The sequence below is a fragment of the Herpailurus yagouaroundi genome, unplaced genomic scaffold (genome assembly GCF_014898765.1).
Source record: "Herpailurus yagouaroundi ecotype Mexico unplaced genomic scaffold, PumYag 215, whole genome shotgun sequence".
Lineage (NCBI taxonomy): Eukaryota > Metazoa > Chordata > Mammalia > Carnivora > Felidae > Herpailurus > Herpailurus yagouaroundi.
This window is the reverse complement of record NW_024412446.1, coordinates 6,465,671-6,493,520: the sequence shown is the minus strand read 5'-3', so window position 1 is coordinate 6,493,520 and position 27,850 is coordinate 6,465,671. Positions and strand designations below refer to the sequence as shown.

The following is a 27,850-nucleotide window of genomic DNA, read 5'->3' as shown; positions in this document are numbered from 1 at the left end:
CTCATGTCCTGTGATCTCTATCAGTTCAACCATTTGTTTTGTTATCCTTTTCTTTGTTCTTGGGCAGCCAGGAGTGCCAAAGGAATGTCACCCTTATTTCACCTGGGGGGGGGGGGATGGGGAGGGTGTTGTTAGCTTGTACTTTGCCCTCAGCTTGCCTTATGCTCTCTTATCATCTGCACAGCCCTCCATGTCCTGGGCCTCTAGGACAGCACTGGGACAAAACTCAGTTATTCCAAATTAGATGGCTAGTCTTTCCCTGAGACACCCCCCCACCCCCCCACACATACCCAGGCTTCACAGTTGCAACCCCCTTTGGAGTCCTAGACTCTTGGGATCCTTGCTGACCCTCTTTTGAGAAGCAATGGCAGGTTGGTGGTATTGCATCCTCAGGAGGCAGTCCCCATCACTGATCAATTCATTTCAAAGGCAGAGTCCTAAGACTGGCAGGAAGCCTCCAGCCAACACTTACAGTATAAGAACTTTCCCCTCACGTGGCAGTCACAGCCATGGCCTCATTCTCCCAGGCCTTGTTCAGTTCTACAGTTTGCCCCACCTCTATTTCCTTCAATGAATGCTTCAATAGCTGTGTTTTTTTTTTTTCTTCATGGCTTCTCGTGGGCTGTAAACAACTCGTGGCAGGATGTTGTGGCTATCCTTCTTCAGTCCTCGTTGGCACCCCTCCTGTCACAGGCATTATCTCCGGGAGGAGTCCTGACCAGGAAATACCTACATTGTACTTTGACCATTGACCCTCCAGGAGAGGGCCACCTGAGAACAGCTGAGAAAGTCCAAGTGGGGCAGGAGATGGTCCCCAACTTGCAAGAACCAGCCCATCCTCAGAATCGAGAGGCAGATAGGGGTGCCTGGGTGGTGGCTTAGTATGTTGAGTATCCAAGTCTTGATTTAGGCTCAGGTCATGATCTCAAGGTTTGTGGGTTCGAGCCCCATGTCAGGCTCTGCACTGACAGTGAGAAGCCAGCTTGGGATTCTCTCTCTCCCTCTCTCTCTGCCCCTCCCCCACTCATGAGCACATGCTCTCACTCTCTCTCTCTCTCAAAATAAATAAATAAACTTAAAAAAAAAATCAAGAGGCAGATAACCTGGAGATAGAGCCAAGGCTGGGACAGGGCCCAAAGGTGGCTTTTAGGAAGTTCAGACCTAGACGCGTGGGCAGGTATTCAGACAAAGGCCCTCGAGGCAACTGGGATTGAGCAGGTGGGGCTTGGAACCCACAGGGACACCATCCAAGTGGTTCTGGAAGGGCGGGAAAGGCTGGACATGGCAGGGAGCACCAGGAATGATTTATAAGACCTGGAGCCGCCTGACCTAAAAGGAGAGAAGACAGGGTGTCAAATCCTTGATTGAAGAGGGCAGGGTGTCCTCGTGGACAGAGAGAACCACAGAGAGCAAGGTAAGAAGGCACACGACAGCTTGTTCAAGGGCCATGTGTCCCAGCACTGGAAATGCCCCTCCTGGGTGGCGAGCTTGCCCTGAGGCAGGAGGGAGAGGTGGAAGGGATCCTACACTAAGTCAGAGGACAGGCATCCTGCTCAGAGTTCTGAGAATCCCAGACCCAGAATCTGACTCCAGGGGCCCTTGTCTTCCACTGCCTCTCCAGCCGGGTGTGTTCATCTTATCTTCTACATGTTCATATCCCCTCACAGCATTTTGCAGGCTGCTCACAAGGTGCTTAAGTGACCCTACAAGACCCCATCCCTGTGACACAGGCTGGCTTATCTGAGGATGCAGAACGGGTCCTGCTCAACCATCCAAGAAGGTCCTTGGCTTCTGGCAGGATAGAAATCTACATAAGCCAAGAAGAAGTGGGAGCAGTTTATTAAAGATATGGAGAAAGTGTAGGCATAGAGTGTCAGGGAGACTCTGAAAGATAGGAGAGTGAGTCTTGTCTTTGCTTGGGGTCTGGGGTTTTTGTTGAGGATGGTGATCCCATGCACCTGTCTCCTCAGTAATTCAGGAACAAAGAGGAGTGTTTGGGTATCCTCTGTAAGTCACTTGTGCCCTGGAGCCAGGGGTCTTGACGAGTCAGTGGTCTTGGAAAACGTTCGTGATGACCTCGCCAGGTCACTCCTTAGATGTTATTTATTGCATGGGAGACTCCAGAGACATCATTCACTCCTTGGCCTTTCGAAGAAGGACAGACATTATCTGGGCGATCAGGCAGGTGTAAGGGGTGGGGGGTGCGGTGTAGGTCCTAGGAAGAATAGAAGAAGGAAAAGGAGCCATAAAAGCCGTTTTTCATGGGGTCCCTGAAGTTTCCCCGTCTCACTTGCTTTCCTCTTTGCCTCAGCTCTTTCCAGATCCTCACCTGGCCCTGCATCTACTAAAATCTCCAGGACGTGCCTATGCTCTTGCTTCCCTTAAGCATACTCTCCCTTCCTCCCCCTCCCCATGCTACTGGTTGAATCTTATTTACTTTTCAAGTCTCAGCCTAAGACTGAACTTCCCTTGTGAACATTCGTCACCAACTGGAACAGGCCCCCTGCTAAGTGCTCTAGAAGACCTTAGCACAACACATGGCTCACTGCATTTCATTCTCTCCCACCAGACTACAAGTTCTGTGAGGGCAGGGTCTGTCTGTATGACAGACCTATATACCTCTTCAGCCTCTTGAGCTAATACCCAACAAATACAGGTTGAAAAAAACAGATGGATGGATGGGTGCATAGACTGCTCATATTATAGTTTATAAGTTTCATGCCAGAGAACCAAGCCCTCTTTCCATCATGTTATGGAGCTGGTCCCTGGATCTTTAGATAAGATACAGGGGGCCATTGGTCAGGTAACAAGGCAAAGAAGTGAATAGGGTTTCACCACCATCAGGACTATGACGAGGAGATAGGGAATAACCCTTCTAGATTTGGCCCTGCCCATCTACTCTGGAGTCTGAGCCTAGGCAAGAATCTAGGGAATATTCTGATGCTAATAGAGACCTGAGGTTCATTTTGATATAGTCAACTCACAAACCTTCTCCCTGCATTACTGAGCAGCAAGCCTTTCTCCTTGTCTTCCAAGTTTCCATGCCTAGCTCTTTTTAAAAATTGTAAGATCATATACATAACATAAAGTTACCATCTTAGTCATTTTTATGTGTACAGTCTAGTACTGTTAAGTGTAATCACATTGTTTTGCAACCAGTCTCCAGAACTTTTTCATCTTGCAAAACTGAAACTCCACACCCATTAAGCATTAACTCCCAATTCCCCTTCCCCCAGGCCCTGGAAGCCACCATTCTACTTTCTGGTTCTATGGGTTCTACTCTTCTTCTTTTTTTTTTTTTTTTAGTAGGCTCCACCCCCAACATGGGGCTCCAACTCATGACTCCAAGGTCAAGAGTCACATGCTCTAGGGACGAAGCCACCCAGGCACCCATTATGGTTCTTCTCTTGACACCTCATATAAATGAAATCAAGACAAGTGAAATTTGTCTTTTCAGGTTTTTTTCAAGCACCTATCTATTTATTCATTTGTTTATTTATTTATTTGCTTGCTTGTTTATTTTGAGAGAGAGAAAGAGAATGAGCAGGCGAGGGGCAGAGAGAGGAAGAGGGAGAATCCCAGGAAGGTTCCACACTGTCAGCCCAGAGCCCGCCATGGGGCTCAGTCTCACGAACCATGAGATCATGACCTGAGCCAAGATCAAGAGTCAAATGCTGAACCGACTGAGCCACCCAGGTGCCCCAGTATTTGTTTTTTTGTGACTGGCGTATTTCACTCAGCAGAATGTTCTCTAGGTTCATCTATGTTATACCATGTGTCAGAACTCCCTTCCTTTTTAAGGCTAATATTCCATTGTATGCATATGTGTGCATATGCATATGTCCATTCATCCATGGACACTTGAGTTGCTTCCACTTTTTTGGCTATTGCGAATCACGCTGCTACAAACAAATCACTTCAAGACCTTGATTTCAATTCTTTTAGCTGTATACCCAGAGACGGGATTGCTGGGTCATATGATAATTCTAGTTCTTAGTTTTTTGATGAAATTCTATGCTGTTTTCCTTAGTGGCCGTACCATTTTGCATTCCAACCAATAGCGCACAAGGGTTCCAATTTCCCCACATCCTCGCCAACACTTGTTATTTTCTGTTTTTGGGTTTTTTTTTTTTTAATTTTTTTTTTCAACGTTTATTTATTTTTGGGACAGAGAGAGACAGAGCATGAACGGGGGAGGAGCAGAGAGAGAGGGAGACACAGAATCGGAAACAGGCTCCAGGGTCCGAGCCATCAGCCCAGAGCCTGATGCGGGGCTCGAACTCACGGACCGCGAGATCGTGACCTGGCTGAAGTCGGACGCTTAACTGACTGTGCCACCCAGGCGCCCCTGGGCTTTTTTTTTTTTTTAATAGCAGCTATCTTAATGGGTATGAGGTGATATCTCCTTGCAGTTTTAATTTGCATTTCCCTAGTGATTAGTGATGTTGAACAACTCTTCATATGCTTGTTGGCCATTTGTGCATTTTCTTTGGAGAAATGTCTATTGACCCTTTCCCCAATTTTGAATCAAGTTATTTGGTTTTTGTTGCTGTTTTGTTGATGATGAGTTGTAGGAGTCCTTTACTTATTCTGGATATTAACCCCTTATCAGATATATGGTTTGCAAATATTTTTCTTCCATTCCATAGGTTGTCTTTTCACTCTGTTGATTGTGTCCTTAGATACATATACCCCGCTCTTTTGAGGCCTGTTTTCTCATTTAAACTTTGTTTTGACATTTATTTTAACCTGATTTCACCTATCTCAGGAGGCCACAGAGTTGGGAGGAGATGGTAAGATTAATCCTAGCTTCCAATCTTTGGGTCTCTGAACCTGATCCCATCCATTCATTGTCCATCCAGTATACATTCATTCATTTATTCATTCATTCGTTCATTCAGCAAACACACAGGAGCATGGCAGTTTTTGAATCAAACAGACCTGGGTTTGAATCCTGGCTTTGTAAGCTTAGTACCTACATGACCTTGGACAGAAAACCCTCTCTGAGCTTTAGTTCTCTCTCTATAAAGCAGAAAAGAAAGTGGAAATGTAGCCAGAAGAGAACACTTGAACTTACCTTGCTGGATTGTTGGAAGAACTAGAAACACTGTGTGCAAACAGGCCAAGCGGGGTGGGCACTCAACAAATGGTAGTCACTAGGGGCGCCTGGGTGGCTCAGTCAGTTGGGCGGCCGACTTCAGCTCAGGTCACGATCTCGCGGTCTGTGAGTTCGAGCCCTGCGTCGGGCTCTGGGCTGATGGCTCAGAGCCTGGAGCCTGCTTCCGATTCTGTGTCTCCCTCTCTCTCTGCCCCTCCCCCGTTCATGCTCTGTCTCTCTCTGTCCCAAAAATAAATAAACGTTAAAAAAAATTAAAAAAAAAAACAAACAAATGGTAGTCACTAGTATTTCTTGGCTAGTACTGGGTGAATGCAATCCTTCTCCAGGGTCCCTTGAGTCTCAGAATCAAGGAACCAACACTCCCTTAGGGTTCAACTTCAGTTTATTTGTTCAAGAGATCATTACTTGTTGACAAATCTAAGCGGGGCTCTGGCTGACCAAGCCTCTTCCCTGCTGTGACAATGACAAAGTTTCCCTCCCATCTTGTGTCCTGACCTTGAAAGCTGGGAGGTAGAGAGTGTGCTGGCGAGGAAGCGGGTTGGCTGTGTTTGTGGAAAGCGAAGACTTTTTTTATAAAAGACCTTTCACTGGTGACAGCAGTATTTAATCAGATTGTCCTGGGTGGGGAGTGGCGATAAGGTTAATAGAGCTGGTCACAGCGTTTGTTTGGATCATAGAACTCTCTGACTAGGACCTCAACTGGAAAGCTGCCCAGAAGAGGAGCGAGGCCTGATTGGTCCTCCAGGGGGAGAAACTGTGTTCCCTCCTTGTGAAAGAATCCTCAGCTTTTCAAACCCTAGAAAGCAGCTTCCAAGAGGATGGGGTAGGAGGAGGGGCTGTGCGTTCTGGACCCAACTTCCAATCCCAGCTCTGCCCCCTCACCAGCAGTACAACTGGTGCTCGGTCTCGGTGAGTCTCAGTTGTCCCATCTGCAAAATGAGTGCAAGAGAAACCTGCCCGGAAGTGTTGGTGTGGAGTTTATGTGAGAGGACATGCGGCACACGGGAGGTCCTGAGGCAAAGACTGCCTTCCTCCTCTCTTTCCTCTTGAGCCTCTGCTTCCTGCTGGGCTCTCAAACGGGGATGGCAGGATGGCAATGAGGATGTGGTGCACACCCTGCCTGGTTAAACATTCTCAGGACATCAGACACCGCACACCCCTACCCCTCACCGGGCAGAATAGAGACTTAACTTCTGGAATATGCCTCCCACCCCTCCCCACCCCCACCCCACCCCCCATTTCCACTCCATAAAAACTCTCCCCATCCCAAAAGACCAGATCGCACCTGTCACCCTTGCCAGATGTCATGGCCCATCTTGATCATTGTCCCCAGAACTCCTTCTGGGATATATCGGCTGCTCTGGTTTCCTGCATAAACTGTGCCTTTAGTGGTACCATTTGTGCCTGGCATGTGTCACTAGACTGTGAGAGCCTGGGGAGCAGAGCAGGGATCCGACTCGCCCACCTCTGGTTCTTGTTCCGTGTGTAGCCCCACGCTCTTCTCGGAACAGAGGTCTGAAAGACGGTGATGGCTGGCAGTCAGTACGGGCCAGACAGACCAACTGGCTTCCCTTATCAAGCACCCAGATGCCAAAGCAGATGTCAAAGCAGAGCCCCTTACCATGTAATCTGCCAAGCATACAGGTCTCTCCCGAAGAGGGGCCGCCCTCTGTGTCTGTCTCCAACCTTGACGTATTCACACTCTACATGTGTGCCCTTAAGGGATCAGAAGAAGACATCCATCCTGACCGTTTCAGATCAAAGAACAGAACTGCTGGAAAGGATGCTGGAGATTATCTGGGCCAATTTTCTCATTTCATGCTGAGAAAACTGAGGCCCATGGCTTGCACACAGCCAGCACATCCCACACCGGAACTCAGGTCTCTTCCTTGATCAGTTTTACTCCACATATTCAGCCGACATTAATGAGTCCCCTCTGTGGGCCCAGATCTACCTAGCATTTTCTTTCTTTCTTTCTTTCTTTCTTTCTTTTTCTCTTTTTTTCTTTCTCCTTCCTTCCTTCCTTCCTTCCTTCCTTCCTCCCTTCCTCCCTTCCTTCCTTCCTTCTTTTTTAAATATTTATTTTTGAGAGAGAGAGAGACAGAGTGTAAGCAGGAAAGGAGCAGACAGAGACGGAGACACAGAATCCGAAGCAGGCTCCAGGCTCTGAGCTGTCAGCACAAAGCCCGACGCAGGGTTCGAACCCACACACCGTGAGATCATGACCTGAGCCAAAGTCCAACACTTAACTGACTGAGCCACCCAGGAGCCCCAAGCTCGGATTTTCACATCTCATATTAACTTCTACCATGCTGTTTGAGGTTATATTATTATCATTGGGCACAGGAGCAAACCTCAGGCCTCAGAAAAGGGAAATGACTGGCCCAACACCTCACAGCTAGTGAGTAGCCAAGTTAGGACGCGAATCCAGACCCTTCAACTGGATTCCTCAGCTTAGTGCCCTTTCCTCCAAGGCTGCAGTCCCTCCTTTCTGCTACTGACAGGCAGCTAGGGGAGTTGGCACCATGCCCAGTGGAAAGGGTAAAGTTTTAGGCCCATTGGAGACATTGGGTGCCACCGATGATGGCAAGGGGCCAGAATATGGCCCTGCTTTGCATAACATGCAAACCAGGCGTCAAAGTCCTCAGGAATGCTGCCAGACGGCTCAGGAGGGCTGCGACTGGGCCGTCCAGACCATCAGGGCTTCCTGGTAGCAGCTGGGTCCCATGTGCCCAGCCCGGCCCAGGCCTGGCTCACGTGGCTCACATCTGCTGGACATGCCCCTACGGTGCAAGCATCCTCCACACCCCGTTCTAGGGCCAACCATTTTAATTGCTTTGGGCCTTGACTTCTTGGTCTCGAACGGGATGGTGCAAATAATGATCTCTATGAAGGTCCCCCCACCCCGCCCCGAAACACCACTTTCCTGGGGATCAGGGCTCCCTTCAGATACCTTTAGTCCCCCCATACGCCTCATAATAACAACAGTTGGGACTTAAGCACCTGCAGTGTTCTGGAACTTAGTTACATCTTTATAACATCCCATTTTACAGATGGGAAAAACGCAGCACAGAGAAGTTAGGTCAGTTGCTCTAGCCACGCCTCTAGTAAATGGCAGAGCCGCGATTTAATTTCAGGATTATCCAACTCCAAGTCCAGGGCTCTTTCCGTGCATTGCAACATTCTTGTTATTTGCTATTCAAAGTCCTTCCTCCGTAACCTGCCTCACTTCCCTTTGCAATCCCGGTTCCATCCACACGAGCCCACTTACTGGTCACCTTTGCTTTTTTCCCCATCTCCCCAACGGCCTAAATGTACACGCTTGTGTTTGGGGGGGGGGGTGTGTGTATTTACACGTATTTTATTATACATGTTTAGATAGCATGTATTTATATATATGTGGGATCTGTGATATATATGTGTATGTATATATGTATGCACAGTGAGTATAGTGTGTCTGTATTTGTCTGGAATGTATGTGCTTATGTGAATGCATTTATAAATGTTAGCGTGTATGGTGGGTAGAATGTGCTGTTAGAATGCGTGTCTACATGTATATATTCCAATGACGGGGGGAGGATTTGACCAGCATTCCATGAAGTATTGTTATGCCCAGAATTCGTGATCCCCAAAGACCACTAGGGAGCCGAGTCCGATGCAAAAGCAAAGAGCCTTTATTCGAGCTAGCTCGAGCTCAATCCCCTACCTGCACCGACGCAGCGGTGAGATACCAGGGAAAGAGAGCGAGTTTCAAAAGGACAAAGGTTTTATTGGGGCCTGGGGGCAGTTGGTGAGGTAATGGCTATGGCCTCAGCCGACTGGCTGGGGAAGGGTCCTGGGGAAGGGTCCGAGTCCTGTTAGGCAGGTGAGGGGGGGTTACTCAAGGGGAGGAGGTGTGGTCAAGGTGAAGGACACAGAACAAGATGGAGTCGGCTGGCGTAGGCCCGCCCTTTCAGTATCATCGCACCCAGTGAGAAAGAAAAAATTGTGACAGCTGGTGGCTGGCCTATAGGGTGACCAGTTGTCCCAATTTGCCGGTGACTCTTCTGTATAGGCTGTTTTTAGACAACAGGCTTGAGCGGTGCAATGTAGAGCAAAGCAAAAGGGCCCACAGCCACCTGGCTGAATATAAACTATCCATAAGCCCTGGGGCACCCAGCTGATTCAGTCAGTAGAGCATCTGACTTTTGATCCCAGGGTCATGAGTTCAAGTCCCATGTTGGGTGTGGAGCCTACTAAAAAAAAAAAAAAAAAAAAAAAAGATAATCCATGGGATGCCTGGGTGGCTCAGTCAGTTAAGCATCTGACTTCGGCTCAGATCATGATCTCGCGGTTCATGGGTTTGAGCCCCACGTGGGGCTTTGTGCTGACGGCTCGGAGCCTGGAGCCCGCTTTGGATGCTGTGTCTCCCTCTCTCTCTGCTCCTCCCCCACTCATGCTCTGTCTCTGTCTCTCTCAAAAATAAATAAAAACCCTAGAAAATTTACAAAAATCAAATTGCAGAATAAAAATTAACAACTTAATAATTAATTATATGTTGCCCCCCAAAGTAACCTGTCAGGGCAATTCAATTCAATGTGCAAAGTTTGCTTAATGTGGGATGCACATCTTACTTACTAGGGATGTCAAGTGGGACAGCAGAAATTAGGAAGTCCTGGCCCTAGGAGGGCCTTAAACTGGCCCTGTTGCTGGGGCCCCTGTGACCTTGGTTGCCATTAGAGTCAACTAGCCCACCCAAGTAGGATGAGCCAGCCTTGGGGCACCTGGGTGGCTCAGTCAGTTAAGCATCCGACTTTGGCTCAGGTCACGATCTCGTGGTTTGTGAGTTAGAGCCCTGCATCAGGCTCTGTGCTGACAGCTCAGGGCCTGGAGCCTGCTTTGGATTCTGTGTCTCCCTCTCTCTCTGTTCCTCCCCCTCTCACACTCTGCCTCTCTCTCTCTCAAAAATAAATAAACATATTTAAAAAAAAAAAAAAAGGATGAGCCAGCCTTGTCAGACAAACATCACTGTGCTGGGCGGGACAGGACCCCAGAGGTCACTTCCTCCAGGGCCAAGTCTCCATGTTGTGTTCCCTCCAAGAGGTGACCTGCTTGTATTCCAGGGGCCCATGCAAGAATCGGGAGATTCCTGGGACACACCGTCACCCCAGATCGCAGAGTCACTTTGCAGAGGCACAGGCCAGAGGCAGGGGCCACCACAGAATTCCGCGCCCAGGGCAGCTCTGGGGTGGGGTGGAGGCGGGGGGACAGGCAGTCTCTCCACCGAACAGGAAAGTGTAAGTACTGGGGAGGGGTGTCTTGCCCCACAATGCCAGCCCTAAGCACGACTCCCTGACAAAGGTGTGAATGTTTTTGGACCATTTGTGGACTTGGGTTGCCACTGACTGTAGGCATTTGTGGCTCTTAAGTTGTCTCGTGGTCACATCTTTATATTCCACCTTTAGTCCTCCTTGGTCTGATCTTATTCTCGATTTTTAGCCTATGACATACAGTCTTTTTTTCTTTTTTAAGTAGGCTTCACGCCCAGTGCAGAGCCAAACACAGGGCTTGAACTCAAGACAAAAATTCTTAACAAAAATTCTCTAAGGCTAAAGACTAGAAACAAAGGAGAGACCGTGACTGGCTATGAAGAAAAATATATGGAACATCCATAACAAACACCAGTTGCTACATAAAAGTATTTTAGTGAGGCGCCTGGGTGGCTCAGTCAGTTAAGCACCCAACTCTTGGTTTGGGCTCAGGTCATGATCTCACGCTTCATGAGTTCGAGCCCTACATTGGGCTCTGTGCTGACGGCACAAATCCTGCTTGGGATTCTCTCTCTTTCTCTCTCTCTCTCTCTCTCTCTCTCTCTCTCTCCTCTCGCCCTGCCCCTCCCATGATTGTGCACGAGCATGTGTGCTCTCTCTCTCAAAATTAAAAAAAAAATTAAAAAGTATTTTAAATTCCTACAAATCACTAAGAAAAAGACCCAGCACTTTGCAGAACAAAGCAAATGACCAAAAAACATGAAAAACGAAATTTCAGCAATAGGCAAATAGTCAAAGAAAGCACCATTTGCCCATCAGATTGGAAAAAAAAATTTTTTTTTCAATATATGAAGTTTATTGTCACATTGGTTTCCATACAACACCCAGTGCTCATCCCAAAAGGTGCCCACCTCAGTACCCATCACCCACCCTCCCCTCCCTCCCACCCCCCATCAACCCTCAGTTTGTTCTCTGTTTTTAAGAGTCTCTTATGCTTTGGCTCTCTCCCACTCTAACCTCTTTTTTTTTTCCTTCCTGGAAAAATGTTTTAATTGTAAGAGTGAGGAGTGGGAGTATAAACTTGTACAACTTGTCTGTGGAAGTAATGTAGCAGTAACCTTCCAAATTTTAAATGCAAATCCCTTCAACTCAAGAATATTCCTTCTAGGAAATCTATCCTACAGAATTATTCAAGCGTCCAAACATTTTTGTACAAGGATATTCATTGAAACTTCAGTTTTTTAAAATGTTTATTTATTTTTGAGAGAGAGAGAGACAGAGCGAGAGTAGGGGAGGGGAAGAAAGAGAGGGAGACACAGAATCTGAAGCAGGCTCCAGGCTCTGGGCTGTCAGAACAGAGCCCGATGCGGGTCTTGAACTCACGAATCAGGAGATCATGACCTGAGCTGAAGTCGAACGCTTAACTGACTGAGCCACCCAGGCGTCCTGAAACTTCATTTTTAAGAACTAATGATTACATAGGTAAATTATGAAGTAATCATACAATGACATACTTTGCAGCCATTAAAAAGAATGACCCATATGAATGAACATAGAAAAATGTTCACTGTCTACTATGAAATGAACAAAGCAAGGTGATCCTATTTTTGTAATTAAAAACAACAACAACAACAACTTTTGAGTGCGTATCAACGTTCTTAAGTAGGTTGTTTTAGCAGAAAATAATTCATTAAAGGCCTTTGATAAGTCCCTGGGACGGCCAGAGGTCAGGTTCAGAGGCTCTGCCACTGGTAAGAAGACTCAAACCAGACCAGAAGACTCCTCGAGCAGAGCACGCTGTCACAATTCCTGGGCACAGGCATGACAGTTTACGCCAATAACACTGAGCAGTAGTTACCAGGATCTCCTTCATGCAGTATCAGGAGGCATCTCCCAGAAATTCCTCTGGATTCTGACAGTTCTTTTTTGCTCACATTGCACAACCAATTTCTCCTTGGAAAACAGATTCGATGGTCTAAGCTAACATTGAAATCCCTTCTTTTGCCTGATCAATTGGTGGCATAAAAGCCCACAAAGTCCAGGGGACAGTTTCACTTCCAATTCAGTGCAATCACTCTGTGTTCTCTGATGGAAGCATTTCTCCCTTCCTTTGGATGTTTTTCAATGTTCTTTTCCTAATTTCTTAGTTTAAGACCTAGCTTAGTATAAGCCCGTTTGCTTCCCAGCATAGGCACTTAAACTTATATATTTCCCTGGGAGGGCCATGTTGGCTTTGTCATATGTGTTTTAAAAGGTCTTCTGATGCCTGGCTGGCTCAGTCAGAATATGCTACTCTTACCCTTGAGGTCGTGCGTTTGAGCCCCATGTTGGGTGTAGGGATTACTTAAAAAAATTAAAAAAATAATAAGTTGGGGCACCTGTCTGGCTCAGTCGGTGGAGCATTTGACTCTTGATCTCGGGGTTGTGGGTTCGAGCCCAACCCTGGGTATAGATTAAAGAAATCTTTTTAGAGGCACCTGGGTGGCTCAGACTTTGTCTCAGGTCATGATCTCGTGGTTCTTGAGTTTGGGCCCTACGTGCTCCCTCCAGTTCCATCCACGTTGTTAGTAACTGCTTGTTCTAATCAATTACTGAGAGAAGGGTGAAAAACTCCAACTATGGCTGTGGATTTATTTCTACCTTTAGTTCTTCATATTTTAATTAATTAATTCATTAATTAATAGAGAGTGGGGAGGGACACAGAGAGAGAGAAGCAGGTTCCCTGCTGTCAGCACAGAGCCCGATTTGGGGCTTGAACTCACCAACCTGAGCTGAAATCAAGCCCGAACCACCCAGGCACCCCTATTTATTTTTATTTTAAGTAGGCTGCATGCCCAACATGGGGCTTGAACTCATGACCCCGAGATCAAGAGTCACATACTCTACTGAGGGAGCCAGCCAGGTACCCCTTATATATTTTTTTCTTCATATATTTTGAATCTGTTATTAGATACAAACATATTTTTAAAATACACTTGGAAATATTCCTATCATATTACTTTTGCAATTCCATTTTTCTTGATTTTTATTTTTTAAAGATTTTAAGTAGGGGTGCCTGGGTGGCTCCGTTGGTTGAGCGTCTGGCTTCGGCTCAGGTCATGATCTCGCGGTCTGTGAGTTCGAGCCCCAGGTCAGGCTCTGTGCTGACAGCTCAGAGCCTGGATTCTGCTTCAGATTCTATGTCTCCCCCTCTCTGCCCCTCCCCCGCTCATGCTCGCGCGCGCTCTCTCTCTCTCTCTCTCTGTCAAAAATAAACATTAAAAAAAATTTTTTTAAGATTTTAAGTAATCTCCACACCCAACATGGGGCTCAAGCTCTCAACCCTGAGATCAAGAGTCACATGCCTTACAGACTGAGCCAGCCAGGCGCCCTTTTCTTGATTTTTCTACGATTAATTTTTATGTTTTCCTGCTTTCTTTAGGATTGAATAGAGTTTCCAAGTTAATTTTTATTTTATCAAAATAACACATCTCAATAGCAAAATACAAAATAACACATTCAAATAGCCAAATATTCTGAAAGGCTAAAAACAAAATATAGAGGTTTCTGGCCCCACTCCTTCTCACTTTCCTAGTATCCCTCCTCAGCATCTGACATTTTCAAATCTTTTAGCCATTAGTTTTGGTATTTATATGATCCCTGTTTCTAAATGGAATGCATACATGGATTAAAAAAAAATTTTTTTTTTTAATTTTTTTTAACGTTTTTTATTTACTTTTGAGACAGGGAGAGACAGAGCATGAACGGGGGAGGGTCAGAGAGAGGGAGACACAGAATCCAAAGCAGGCTCCAGGCTCCGAGCTGTCAGCACAGAGCCCGATGCGGGGCTCGAACTCACGTACCGCGAGATCATGACCTGAGCCAAAGTCTGCCGCTTAACCGACTGAGCCACCCAGGCGCCCCCAAAAAAATTTTTTTTAAAGTAGGCTCCACACCGAGCACAGAGCCCAATGTGGAGCTTGAACTCACAGCCCCGAGATCAAGACCTGAGCTGAGGACAGCCTGAGTGGCTCAGCCGGTTAAGCATCCAACTCCTGACTTTGGCTCAGGTCATGATCTCACAGTCTGTGTGTTGGAGCCCCGCGTTGGGCTCTGTGCTGACAGCTCGGAGCCTGGAGCCTGCTTCAGATTCTGTGTCTCCCTCTCTCTCTGCTCCTCCTCTGCTCTGTCTCTGTCAAAAATAAATATTAAAAAAAAAAAAAAAAAAAAAAAAAGACCTGAGCTGAGTTCAAGACTTAGACGCTTAACCAAAGCCACCCAGGTATCCCCATACACCCATATTTTATTCATCAATTTTGAATGTTATCTACCAGCTTCCTATTAGAGAACAATTTAACTACAATACAACTATATTGGGAAGATTTTGCTCTCTCAAATCAAGTGTGATTATAATTGAAAATTGAATCAGGGGCGCCTGGGTGGCTCAGTCGGTTAAGTGTCCGACTTCAGCTCAGGTCATGATCTCGCGGTCTGTGAGTTTGAGCCCCGCATCAGGCTCTGTGCTGACAGCATCAAGCCCGCTTCAGATCCTCTGTCTCCTTCTCTCCCTGCCCCTCCCCCAAGCTGTCTCTCTCTCAAAAATAAACAAACATTTAAAAAAAAGAATAATATCCCATTCATCAGCTGGGGTGCCGGAGAGTTACCCCAATGGTTTAGAGTAGCAGAGGAAATTTGACACTTCTCAGCTTTCACCCAATCCTCCTTAGTTTATTTATTTATTTTATTTATTTGTTATGGATATATATTTTTATTATACATATACATACACACACACACACACACACACACACACACAGAGGGCATGAGTGGGAGGGGAGGGCAGAGACAGAGAGAGACACAGAATCTGAGGCAGGCTCCAAGCTGTCAGGACAGAGCCCGATGTGGGGCTCAAACTCACGAACCACGAAATCATGACGTGAGCTGAATTTGGACCCTGAACCGACTGAGCCACCCAGGCGCCCCACAAACCAACATTTTAAAAAGAGAGAGAGAGGGGAGGAAAGAGAAGGCCCTGAGTGGGTGACTGGTGTCAAGGAGAATGGGGGAGGAGGGGTCTGGGAGGCAGAAATGGAGACACATCGGGGCAATTGAAAGGTACAGAGTAATGGAGGAAAGAGAATTAAATGTTTTTCCCTTGAGATCAAATATCCATAAAGGGTGCACAACTGAATGCCTTGCCACAGAGTGAACACACGTAAGCAGCACTCACATCAAGGGACGTTAGCAGCTCCTCCCAGTTGCCCTCAAACTGCCTCCCAGTTACCACCGCCCGCTATCTTCCTGCCAAGAGTAACCAGTGGCCTAATAGTTAATAGATTTTTTACTGGCTCTTTGTAGACCATGTACGGTATCTGACTTCTTTCACTCAACACTACGTTGTCACAGGTCCTCGTAGTTCTTGCTATTTAATATTCACTTGTGTGAATGCCCACAACTTCTCTGTCCGACTGATGAACATTTGAGTTGTTTCCAGAGAGGTTGGCTACTCAAGTCAAGACTTGATATTTATCTTCTTTTTTAAAATTTTTTTTTAACGTTTATTTATTTTTGAGACAGAGAGAGACAGAACATGAACGGGGGAGGGTCAGAGAGAGGGAGACACAGAATCCGAAACAGGCTCCAGGCTCCGAGCTGTCAGCACAGAGCCCGACGCGGGGCTCGAACTCACGGACCGCGAGATTGTGACCTGCGCCGAAGTCGGCCGCTCAACAACTGAGCCACCCAGGTGCCCCTATATTTATCTTCTTTTTCCTTTGAGTATTCCGGTGTGGTGAGGCTGCGTTGTGGCTTCAATGTGTGCTTCCTTGGTGACGTATGAAGTTGTCCAATTATTCATATGTTTATCAGGCATTTGAATATTCTCTTTGGTGACATATTTGTTTCTACTCCTGCTTTTCTTCCTCATCTTCCTTCTTTTTCTTCTCTTTGAGGATGAGGTATAACCCACCTTCCGGACATGCCTAATACATGGGGGGCTGGCGACGAGATGGGATGAATCAAAGGCTGATGGGATCTAGAGAAGAAATACTGGCAGTCAAGCCTGGAGCGGGGAAGAGGGGTTGTGCAATCAAGGAAGCCTGGGAAACGAGCTGTGTGTGCTGAGAAAGAAGTTTCTGTAGAAGAGCATGCGACGTGTTGATAGGTTAACATTTCGATGTGTGCACCATTCTCCCCCGTATAAAGCCCCGTGGAGCCAAGAGGGCTGGTCTCTCTGACAGTTGCAACGCTCCAGGAGAGTCCTGGTGTCACGCGCTTCTTGTTTGTAGGTGACTAAACTGTGGCTTGCTGGATGTAATTGTTCATTCGTACCTTTATAGGACTGTCATTCATTACACAAATCAATCCATCAAAAAAAAAAATCTTCTGTCTTGACAGTTCTTTTTCGGGAAAGTATGCTTGCCTCATCAGCTAGGCTCACTTTCAAAATGGTTGGGGACTTTTTCTTTGAGACCAGAGGGCATTGTCATACCAGGCATGGCCACCAGGAAGCAGGCAAGAGCAGCTGGAACCGGGTCTGGAGAGTAAATCCATTAGAAGCAGGACCCGCTGAGAGAAGGAAGAAGGAGGCAGCTAAGCCGGAAAACCTCCTAGGCTGTGGAGATTGGAACTGTCATGCTACTGAAGCCTGGTTCCTGGTGCTAACCGTGGAGTGGTGAGCACTGAGCCCAGGCACACTCCTTAAGTCCTAGCTTGTCCCTTGGTGGGCTTGGCTCTGAGTAGACTGGTGTCCTAGAGCCACACGGCTGCCCAGCTGCCCTCAGGACCACTTGCCACGGTGTTAAGCTACTCAGAAGAGAAACTTGGGTGGACCCTGGTGAAGCCTGACCCAAGTATCCTTTAAGCATTGCACGGAATCTTCCCCATCCTGGCTTCCTCGATCTCTAGAATTTACCCAAGTTGTAACAAAAGGCCAGCAGCATGGAGATAATTGTTTTCCCCTAACTCACCTTCTGATAACAGCATCTTGCACCCACTGGGTGCAGCCATGGAAGAGTCAAGGCGCCTCCCTCCTTCCTTGTCAGGGGGCTGGCATGTGACCCAGCCAGGCCAGCAGTGGGTTTCCTGGGAAGCGGAATCTTGAGAGTGATAGAAATGGGTTACAGTGACGCCCTGTAAAAGGTGTCTGATTATTCCTACTGCCCGGATTCCCAGAGCTGTCCTGTGTCTTGTCCTAATTGTGACCTGGCTGTTCAGCATCCTTTCATTCTGAGAGTTTCCCTTCCAAGGACTTCAAACAAATTCATTTTAAAAAGGCACCCAGAGGGGCACCTGGGTGGCTCAGTCGGTTAAGCGTTCAACTTCAGCTCAAGTCATAATCTTGTGGTCAGTGAGTTCGAGCCTCACATCGGGCTCTGGGCTGACCACTCAGAGCCTGGAGCCTGCTTCGGATTCTGTGTCTCCCTCTCTCTCTGCCCCTCCCCCACTCGCACTCTGTATCTCTCTCTGTCTCTCTCTCTCTCAAAAAATGAATAAACATTAAAAAAAAAATAGATAGCCAGAATGTATTTCTTTTTCCTTGAGACTAGAGAATGCTAAGTGACACAAATGGGCCGAATCGAACAAGGTGACATCACATGCAAGGGATACTTGTATGGGACTGACAAGGGTCCCAAACCACCTGCATGTGGGCCTGGTGGTAAAAATGGACCCAGGAGTAGAGCATGGGATGGGAGTTGGGGGGTTCTCAGGAACAACACAGCAGAAGCCAGCAAGGCAGTGAGAATGCCCTTTCTCCCTCCAAATTATGGTTTCATTTAAGATGGCATTTATTTGGACAAGCCAAATGATGCTCATGTGGCTCCTGCAGAGTGCTCTGTCCCTGCAAGACAGGCCACTTGGAGCGCCTGGGTGGCTCAGCTGGTTAAGCATCTGACTCTTGGTTTCCACTCAGGTCATGGTTTTGGCTTAGGTCATGATATCGCGGTTCACGGGATCAAGCCCCGTGTCAGGCTCCACGCTGACAGTGTGGAGCCTGTTTGGGATTCTCTCTCCCTCTCTCTCTCTCTCTCTCTCTGTCCCTCCTTTGCTTGCGCTCTGCCCATGAGCTTTCTCTCTCTCTCAAAATGAACGGACTTGAAAAGAAAAGTAAAGAAAAGAAAAGAGAAAAGCCACTATGGGGAAGAATCTGGAAATCCCATCAAAGGAGGGAGTAGTGGAAGGAGGTGAACTCCAGGAGTTAAGCCTGGAGCCAAGAGGGCACGCAATCTTAAAATGTCACTTTTTCAGCCCTCTGACAATAATTCCTGGCTTGTTGGGCATTGCTAGGTAAGGCAGGACATACTCTCCTTTGGAAAACTAACAGTCTAGTACCCTGATGGGGTTGTGGGGGGGCAGTGCCGTCTCCGGATGGGGAGTGGACTTCTTGGAGGAGGGGCTATCTAAGGTGAGTCTAGAAAGATGTGCAGGAAGGAGTCACTTCAGCAGATGGACAGGTGGGGTGGGCACGGGAGTGGGGCCTTCTAGGCAAGGGCAGTAGCTGGTTCCAGGGCTGTATGGGGAGCGGGCATGGTGTCTTTCATGGAGTGGGGACTGAGTGTGAGGGAGTTGGCATCAGATCAGAAAAAGCCTTAGATGTCATGTCATGCCAAGGGAACCACTGAAGGTTTTTTTTTTTTTTTTTTTTAAGATTTTATTTATTTATTGTGTGTGAGAGAGAGGGCGTGCACACGTGTGCAGGGGAGGGACAGAGAGAGAGGGAGGGACAGAATCCCAAGCAGGCTTCATGCTATCAGTGTGGAGCCCAGCGTGGGGCTTGAATCCACAAACTGTGAGGTCATGACCGGAGCCAAAACCAAGAGTCGGATGCTGAACCGACTGAGCCACCCAGGCACCCCACCACTGAAGGTTTCAAAGAAGGAAGAAACCAAATGAAATCGACATGAAAGAAAATCACTGTGGAAAAGATCTGGAAGCTGAGCAAGACTAGAATACATGAGACAAGTCAGGAGTTGGTTGGAATAGTCTGAGGAGGGAAGGGTCTGGGCTGGTGCAGTGGCAGTGGGGACAGGGAAGGAATTGTTGGAAGGTTACGGGGGTGGCAGCATAAGGGGAGGAAAGGAAAAGATGAGGTCACAGAAGGCCTGTCCACCAGGTAAGACATTTAGTGATGAGGATTGGCAGGTGGTCTTCCAAAGAGCCATCCTGGCCATGGCAACAGAACCTTGGGCAGCCAAGTGCCACTTTATCAGAACAGCCAGACCGTCTGGTTGTCAGAGGCTGACACGCAGTAAGGAAACCCATAAGGGACCGCTTCATAGTTTCAAGTACCGATGCGTTAACTCCCAGTAGAAAATCAAACTTAAGAGGCACCTGTAGGTCAAGCGTCTGGTCAAGCGTCTGGCTCTTAATCTCAGGTCAGGTCATGATCTCACGGTTCGTGGGATCGAGCTCCTCATCAGGCTCTGTGCTGACAGTGTGGAGCCTGCTTGGGATTCTCTGTCTCCCTCTCTCTGCCCCTCCCCTGCTCACGCATGCACTGTCTCTCCCTCTCTCTCTCTCAAGACAAATAAGATGTTAAAAAGAAAAGAAAAGAAAAGAAAAGCGAACTTCAGAAAACCTAAATAGATCTTCCCAGAGGGACCGAGTGCATGGGTCACTCACCAGGCATCTCTACCCACTCGTCAAGGACCCTGGAGGCTGGTGGGTCATCAGAGGTCACCAAGGGAGAAGGAGAATGAAGTGTGGGTATGGGTATAGGTGTGTGGGGACACTGCGAGGCTATTTATGATGACCACGAGCAACTTGCTGTGAGGACTGCTGTCCACTGATGCATCGATGATGCTTGTGAAGGGAAGGCTCACACCCACTGGATTCAACGCCTCTCGCCCTGGAGTGGGTAAGTTACCAAATTCCATCTCTCCCTTTGGTCTCCGTTTTCTGGACATCTCTCCCACTTTTGGGCCTACTTTGGGCCACTTTTTCCTGTTGATACATCTTCCCACTACAAGCAGTGCCTTATTTCTCACACATTGTGGCAGTTAAGGATGCAAAAGGTGGGAAATAGATTTACCTGTCATATGGTGGAGTCTGTTCCTGGAACCCACAAGTGCTATAAAACCCCTATTTATTATGTAAATGTTTATGGGTATTTTCTTGTACGACTCAGTAAAAGCAGTCACAGGGGACGGTGGGGAATGAAGAGACTGTTCCGGAACAAAAGAGATTTAAGAGCCATAACATGCCCCGAAAATGCATGGTGTGGGCTTATCTGAAGTCGAATTCAAGCACAGCTGTTATAAAAGACATTTCTTGGGAACAATTATTGAATACTCAGTATTAGATCATGTCAAAGAATTGTTAAATTTTAAATTTTTTAATGTTTATTTATTTTTGAGAGAGACAGAGAGACAGAGAGATAGAGAGTGAGTGGGGAAGGGGCAGAGAGAGAGGGTTGGGGGAGACACAGAATTCAAAGCAGGCTCCAGGCTCTGAGCTGTCAGACAGCCCAATGCAGGGCTCCAACCCACAAACCGTGAGATCATGACCTGAGCTGGTCAGATGCTCAACTGACTGAGCCACCCAGTCGCCCAGAACTGTTCAATTTTAAGGGGTGATAATAACATGGTGCTTATGTGAGAAAATGTCTACATATTTTAGAAATGACAGAATATCATAATGTCTGGGATTTGTTTTAAAATACTTTAGCAAAGGACAGAAATAGATGAATCTATGGCAAAATTTGATCATCGTTGAAGTTATGAGTATATGGGGGTTCGTTGCACCATTCTATTTTGTGTGTGTGCGTGTGTGCACATTTTCATAATCATAAAAAAGTTAAAGACAGATCACATAGTAACATTAAATATAAGTAGCCATAAAATTAAAGTTCCTAGGGTAATTTCTTACCACCCAACTCTTACTCTCTCACCTCACTTAAGAGACGAGAAAAATTATTTTTTAAATTTTATTTATTTTTATTTAAAAATTTTTTAAATATTTATTTTTGAGAGAGAGAGGTAGAGCACAAGCGGGAGAGGGGCAGAGAGAGAGGGAGACACAGAATCCGAAGCAGGCTCTGGGCTCTGAGCTGTCAGCACAGAGCCCAACGAGGGGCTCGAACCCACAGGCTGTGAGATCATGACCTGAACTGAAGTCAGACGCTTAAGCAACTGAGCCACCCAGGTGCCTCTTATATTTTATTTTTAAGTAATCTCTATGCCCAACGTGGGGCTTGAACTCACAATCCTGAAATCAAGAGCCACACGCTCCACTGACCGAGCCAGCCAGGTGCCCCGGGAAAAATTCATTTTAAAGCCTTGCTGATGCTGATTTTTCAACAGAAATTTTGCACAAGATAGTGCTGGAGAGTCTGATGTGGGTGGGTTTTAGTGGCTTTTCTTGAAAATTTCCAAGAGGAAATTGAATATTTATTTCTTCTCTTGAGAACAGATTCTCTAATGAGCTGGCTGTCACCAACAGCTTTACAGACCTGGGAGGAGGCTGAGGGCAGGGCTGAGAAGTCTGGCTTTGGAATCAGACACATGAAGTTCCAGTCCTGACTCTGACCCTTCATAAGCCACAGGATCTTTGGTAAATCACTGAACCTCAAAAAGCCTCAGTCTCCCCCTCTATAAATGGGGATGTTGATAACCACCTTGTAAAATTTTATTAGAATGAGTTCTTTCTATGCTTGGCATATGCTAAATGCTCATGAACCATTAGCTACTGTTATTATTCTTGATACATTTGGGTCACTGACATTTCTTTGTCATTATTAATTTTTTTTTTTTTTTTGGTAATATGACTTTCTCAAAAAATATGGATACAGGAAAAAGTGGGGTTAGATTCCACTATCTAGAAGCTGGACTGCCTATATCACGTTTTCAGGTTCTCTCTCCCTCGCGGGAATCACCCGCGATTTCTCCACGCCACAGCCACCTTGCCAGAAATCGGTGTAAGATCCACGGGGAGGGATCTTACACTCCCCTTGCACTTTCGGTGGACGCACTTAGAGTACATATTTGGGAAGCGATTCAAGTGCACACTTTGACAACAGAGGAAATAAAGAAACTGTAGACTTAAAAAGAGACTCAAATATACATTTTGCAAACAAGAGGAATTACAGCGCGCAAAGTACGTACCTGAAAGGAAATTCAGATACACGTTTCAAGAGAAAGTCACGGTTTTCGCTCAGTGTTGTTAACATTCAGAAGGTCTGATATCATTTGCTTGTGATTATGGGAAGCTCATCTTCCTCTCCCTGAGGATATACAAGCCCCATGTTTATACCTGTCCATTCGATAGGCTCTAAAGACACCAAGAGACCCGGGAAGAGAGGGACGTGGGGAGACACTGGCAATAGCCATCACAAACTGCAGCTGCAAACAAGGTCAAGAACTAGGAATCCTGACAGGTCCTCCCTTTCTGGGTATCTGCCTGAAGAAATGAAACCACTGTCTCAAAGAGATATCTGTACCCCTATGTTCACTGCAGTATTGTTTACAATAGCCAAGATGTGGAAGCAAGCTAAGTGTCCATCGATGGATAAACGGATGAAGAAGAGGGGCGCCCAGGTGGCCCAGGTGTCTAACTTCAGCTCAGGCCATGATCTCACGATTCGTGGGTTCGAGCCCCATGTCGAGCTTTGTGCTGACAGCTTGGAGCCTGGAGCCTGATTTGGATTCTGTTTCCCTCTCCCTCTCTCTGCCCCTCCCCTGCTTGTGCATTCTCTCTCTCTCTCTCTCAAAAAATAGATAAATAAACATCTTGAAATCATTGTTGCACCATGCGCTAACTTGGTGTAAATTATAAAAAGTAAATAAATTATAGAAAGAAAAAATAAACACTTTTTAAAAAATGGATGAAGAAGATGTGGTATTCATATGCTATGGAATATCATCCATAAATAGGAGGGAAATCCTGCCATTCGCGACAACAGGGATGGACCTTGAGGACATTACGCTAAGCGAAATAAGTCAAACAGAGAAAAGACAAACACTGTATGATCTCACCTATATGTGGAATCTATAAAACCAAACTCACAGGGACAGAAAGTAGACTGGTGGTTGCCAAAGGCTGGGGCGTGGGAGAAATGGGTGGTTAAAGGGTACAAACTTCCAGATGATTAAGTATTTTTTATATGTTTATTTATTTTGAGAGTGTGTGCGCGCTAACAGAGGAAGGGCAGAGAGGGAAGGAGAATCCCAAGCAGGCTCCGCGCGGTCAGCGCAGAGCCCAATGCAGGGCTTGAACTCACGAACCGTGAGATCATGACCTGAGCCGAAACCAAGAGTCGGATGCTTAACTGCCTGAGCCACCCAGGCACGCCAATGAATAAGTATTTTTAAGATGAATAAGTTCCGGGGGCACCTGCCTGGCTCGGTCAGTGGAGGATGTGACTCTTGGTCTCGGGGTTGCGAGTTCTGGCCTCATGTTGGATGGAGAGATTACTTAAAATTGGAATCTTTTAAAAAACATAGTAAATTCTGGGATGTAATGTATAGTGTGGTGACTATAGTTAACACTGTATGATATACTTGAAAGTCGCTAAGAGAATAGATCTGGAAAGTTCTCACCGTACCCACACAAAAGGTAACTATGTGAGGAGACTGATGTGTTAACTAACCTTATTGTGGTAATCATTTTGTAATATATCCATATATCAAATCATCATGTCATACAGCTTAAATTTACACAATGCTGTATGTCAATTATATCTCAAAGCCGGGGAAAAAAATGAGGAATCCTGCAAGAGCCCTCTTTTGGCATTAATCATCTGAAGTGGTTTATCCAGGTGGGTGTTTTGATCCTTAATCCATCGTTTTTAGAGACATCCCATTTCGTTATGTTTCAGACACACCCTTGGAAAGGCAGGCCCGTCATTTCACACGCATGTTTTTGTTTTTGTGTTTTGTTTTGCTTTGTTTTGTTTTGAGAGAGAAAGAGAGTGTGTTTGTGGGGGAAAGAAACAGAGAATCTTCAGCAGGCTCCATGGAGCCTGACTCAGGGCTTGATCTCAAGATCCTGAGATCATGACCTGAGCCCACATCAAGAGACGGATGCTCAACTGACTGAGCCGCCCAGGCACCCTTCACAGATGTTCTTTAAGTTTGCCTTTGCACCCCTCACTCACCCTCAGGGCAATGAGCACTCACCTGTGGCCCAAAATGCCTTTCCAGTATCTCCATCTTTATCCAAAGCACACGGCACTGGGGTTAGCCCTGTGTTTTCCCTTTTCTGAGCCAGTCTTACAGAACAAGAGCAAATGCCAAGCAAATGTCAAAATAAGCACATAGAAAAGCTAAAAGTGGGGAAGGTACCGTGGGACAGCCTGAAGTATTGGTTTGGCAGGGCTGTGAAGGTGTCCCGGCTTAGCCGGGTGACCGGTTGACCCAGGTTAGACCGGTGACCCAGGAGGGTTGGAGCATAAGTAGGAAAGGGTCCGTGTGCAGACCCTGGCGGGCAGCTGGCTGCCTGGACAGGTTAATGCCGTGGAGAATTCGAGAAGGCATCTGCTGCTGTCATCCATGTAATCAGCTAGGGATGCATTTTTCGCTTTCTCGCTCCCCCTGGCTAGGTTTCAGCCTCAGCTATGCTTCTCTGAGATCACATTGAGATGTCACTGAGATGAGGCCTGCCTGTCCCTCCCTGAGGCTCCTTAGCTGCGCCTTTGAGAGAGGAGCTGACCTCACGCCGGAGCGCGCTGTATCTTGCTTGTTACATTCTCTAAGGGTGAGCTTCTCAAGGGGCACCTCCGCTTTGTTCCTCTGTCTTAAACGTCCAGTTGATACTTAGCCCATTGTGATCTGATTTCCTTCCCTTCCCTGGAAGTTTCTAGAACTTCCAGCGTGCCCAGCACTGACCCCCTAATTGCTGACACTTCCCTAGACGTCTGTTTAGTAACCAGCACATCACCACTCTTGACTACGAATTCTCTTCTCTTGGCTTCTTCAACACTCTCTTCGGCTTCTCCTCCTCCTCCCTCTTCTTCCTCTGTCCAGTGTTCCCCACTGACAGGGGCTCTCTGTCACTTGGGTCCTCTCTGGAAGGTCTGTGCACTCCCATGGTTACATCACACAAATGCAGGTGCCCCCCAGGCCTACCCTTCATGAATCTGGGTACCGCTGCCCATGGGAGCCCCCCTCCCCCTCGATGTCACACAGGCACCTCAAACTCAGTAAGATCTGAACTCAACTCCTTACGGGCATAATCTGGTCCCTCCCGACTTCTCTGGCTTCACGCCCTCTCTCCACAGCAATACCAGATTGTGGTGGGCTCCACCCTAAGGTGGCCTTATAGCTAATTAAATCAACCTAATATGGGAGGCAGCAGAATGTTTTCAGACCCTTAGAATAGCAGCTTGGCATTGCGTCACAGTGGTCCCATCTGCTCTATGTTCAGAAAGCCTCAGTATAGAACCTATAGAAACGTTGGGATCCCATTCCCAGACAACAGCAGGGCCCCTAAAGGGGCCCCAAGCTCCATGACTTCCAGGATCAGGAGTCCTTCCTCTGAGTGAAGGTGAGTGGCAGGGCGGTGATGAACTGAAACACACAGTTCCCTCCTAGCATTACCCGGTGTATGCTCACGTGAATGTTGCCACAGTCTCTGAGTTTCCAAGAGAATCCAGAAATCTGGATTTTCACGTGAATCTTCCAACTGTGAAATGTCAGCAACAAATGCAAAATTCAAAATACACTATGTGCGCTGTTTAAGAACACTGCGTGAATCACTCAAAACCATATCCATATCTAGCCTGTGGGTTATGGGTCTGTGAACTAGAAAGAATAGAAGGTGTGGAGGCTTTGGAGTCAGAAAGACACCAACTCAAATAGTTCTCTGAGTTGTAACGAGGATGAGAGGTCATATTTGTAAAATGGCCAGCACAGAGCAGTCCCTAAATGGAAGTCAATTGCCACTTAATCAGCACGACTGACACATCTATAAAAAGGACATGTTTACCTGGTCAGCATAGGACAATAGGGAATATGAGCACCACCAAGGAAGGGGAGACTGAGTCACAAACCCTCACAGCTCAGTAATTCCATTGCCCGTTTCCCCTGTACTGGAAATGGGCAGCTCTACACGAGCCATGTGGCCAGTCTGTGCACAACCTTCTGATTTATGCCCCAGCCTGGTTTGTGTTTAGCTCTCTGATGCACTTAGAAAAGCCTGGTGCCCCAGACCATCACAGCTGGGGTTCTGAGTCTGGAACTAGAGGGAGGACTTGGCCAAAAGACATCCTTCCTGAGAACCCCTAGACATTACCCACATTGTCACCCCCAAAACTGTGTCAGCCATGAGGAGTGCCTGCAAGGTCTCCCAGAGGTCAAGAGGCCTGGGGCCGCATCCCTTATTTGAGGATCCAGACAAATTAAAAACGAACAGTTGCCAGGATAAGTTTTTATAGTATATTCTAAACATTTCCATTTAACAAATGCACACACACACACACATGCACACAATAGAATACTATTTAACTGCAATTCATGGGTAATTAGATGACCTACCTTATCTACAGAAAGCCCTTCTTCACTTCCTCTCTGTTCTCCTGCTGACTTCTCTTCATCATTTCCTGCTTCAAATTCAGCTCCTCTGCTGAGAATCCTCTGACTTCCTCTTGAGGAACCTCTGAACTGATTTATGCCGCTGCATACTTTTATTATTGTGATTTGGGATTTGTGGTGCACCTTCCACTGGCCTGGGAACTCCTCTAGGGGGAGGGACCGGAGTAAACTCTTTTGTGAGATCGAGCCCCACGTTGGGCTTGCGCAGACAGCATGGAACCTGCTTGGGATTCTCTCTCTTTGCCCCTCCCCTGCTCGTGCTCGTGCGCGCGCGCGCGCGCGCGCTCTCTCTCTCTGTCAAAACAAATCAATAAACTTAAAAAAAAGAAAGCGTTAAGGACCCCAAAAAGCTTTAAAAATAATGAGTCCAAGAGCAGGAGCTCCAAGACAGGAAGTGCTTTGGGAACTCGCTCCTGTGGGGTAAGTGGTTGGGCAGCCCTGCCCTTCTCTGGACTCTGGCCAGCATTGCTCTCTAAGACTCAGCTGATCCCCTCCCCTGCAACCGCCTCACTTCTTTCTGGTGAGGTCCCTCCCCACCGTCAAGCTCAGCTCAAGCAGAAACCACCATCTCTGGCACCTGGACACAGCCACACAGGGGTTTCTTCTCATTTGATCCTGACAATCACTCCAGAGACAGATGTCATGACTTCACTCTTCACAGACAAGGAAACAGAGGCCAGAAATTCCTTCACAGATGAGAAAACGGAGGCCAAAAAGGCACTTGGCCAAAGTCTCGCAGCGAGGGAGATGTAATTGCAGTCAGGGCTCTGGACACCGGTGGTTGTGACATGGATGCCGCTTTGACTTTTAGAGCTGGCATGTGAGGAACACACTCGAAACAGGAAATGGCTTTCCCCTCAGGCTCTCTCTGCCCTTCCTCTCAATATCCAAAAACATGAACAGCTCGTCAGGAGCTGTGGTTGGTGACTTGTGAAAAGGAAGTACCGCAGAAGTGCTGGTGAAGTGAGGAAGCCAGT

At 47.0% G+C, this 27,850-nt stretch overlaps 1 long non-coding RNA gene across 2 annotated transcripts; it reads right to left on the bottom strand.

Moving 5' to 3' along the window:
• Positions 1-1,822: 1,822 nt before the first annotated feature.
• Positions 1,823-27,538, bottom strand: LOC121017196 (uncharacterized). 2 transcript variants are annotated; one of them, XR_005784659.1, is made up of 2 exons: positions 26,817-27,538; positions 1,823-2,215 (listed from the first exon to the last, which is right to left on the bottom strand). It is a non-coding gene; the product is annotated as an uncharacterized LOC121017196 (long non-coding RNA). The 2 variants fall into 2 exon arrangements; XR_005784658.1 differs by lacking the exon at positions 1,823-2,215 and adding an exon at positions 22,086-22,567.
• Between the last annotated feature and the right edge of the window lie 312 nt (positions 27,539-27,850).